The sequence below is a fragment of the Mustela putorius genome, unplaced genomic scaffold (assembly GCF_011764305.1).
Source record: "Mustela putorius furo isolate JIRA1106 unplaced genomic scaffold, ASM1176430v1.1 tig00000056_pilon_pilon_pilon, whole genome shotgun sequence".
NCBI lineage: Eukaryota > Metazoa > Chordata > Mammalia > Carnivora > Mustelidae > Mustela > Mustela putorius.
The window spans coordinates 406,948-407,882 of NW_025421263.1; the positions used below are offsets into that span (position 1 = coordinate 406,948).

Sequence of the window (935 nt, forward strand, 5' to 3'; positions counted from 1 at the left end):
TACTTCTGTAAGAAAATAATATTGGTTTTTTTAAAAAGATTATTTATTTATTTATTTGACAGAGAGAGATGACAAGCAGTCAGAGAGGCAGGCAGAGAGAGAAGTGGAAGCAGGCTCCCTGCTGATCAGAGAGCCTGATGCAGGGCTCGATCCCAGGACCCTGGGATCATGACCTGAGCCGAAGGCAGTGGCTTAACCCACTGAGCCACCCAGGCACCCCTAACATTGGATTTTTGATAGGAATTGAATTTACAGATGGTTTTCGGTAGTATGGACATTTTAACAATGTTAATTCTTACCATTCATAAATATGGGCTATCTTTCCATTTGTATCTCCTTCAATTTCTTTATCAATGTCATCGTTTATGGGGTACAAAGCTTTCATCTTCTTAGTTAAATCTTTTCCTAAGTATTTTATTGTTTTTGATGCTATTGTGAATTAGATTGTTTTCTTTATGTTTTCAGATAGTTCATCATTAGAGTGTTAAAATGCTCCTGTCTTGTGCTTACTTTGGCAGCACATATACTAAAATTGGAATGATGCAGAGAAGATTAGCGTGATCACTGAACAAGGATGACATGAAAAACTGGAAAGCATTCCATTTTAAAAACAAAACAAAACAAAATTCTTGTCTTTTATATATTGATCTTGTATTTGGCAGCTTTACTAAATTTGTTTATTCAAATGTTTTTTGTGAAGTTTTTAGGATTTTTTTACATGTAAGTTCATGTTATCCAAAAAAAAGAAAATTTTACTTCTTCCTTTTTTTGGGGGGGGGATCTTTTATTGCTTTGTGCTCCTTGTTTCTCTGGCTAAGTCATCCAGTACTATGTCAAATGAGAGTAGTGAAAGTGGACACACTTGTCTTGTTTCTGATCTTTAAGGGGAAAATTTTCAAACTTTTTTGATTGAATATGAGATTAGCTCTGGGCTT

At 34.8% G+C, this 935-nt stretch overlaps 1 non-coding gene across 1 annotated transcript; it reads left to right on the plus strand.

Annotated features, from left to right (window-relative positions):
- Positions 1–502: 502 nt before the first annotated feature.
- LOC123394515 lies at positions 503–609 on the plus strand. Its single transcript, XR_006609291.1, has one exon. It is a non-coding gene; the product is annotated as a U6 spliceosomal RNA (small nuclear RNA).
- Positions 610–935: the final 326 nt, after the last annotated feature.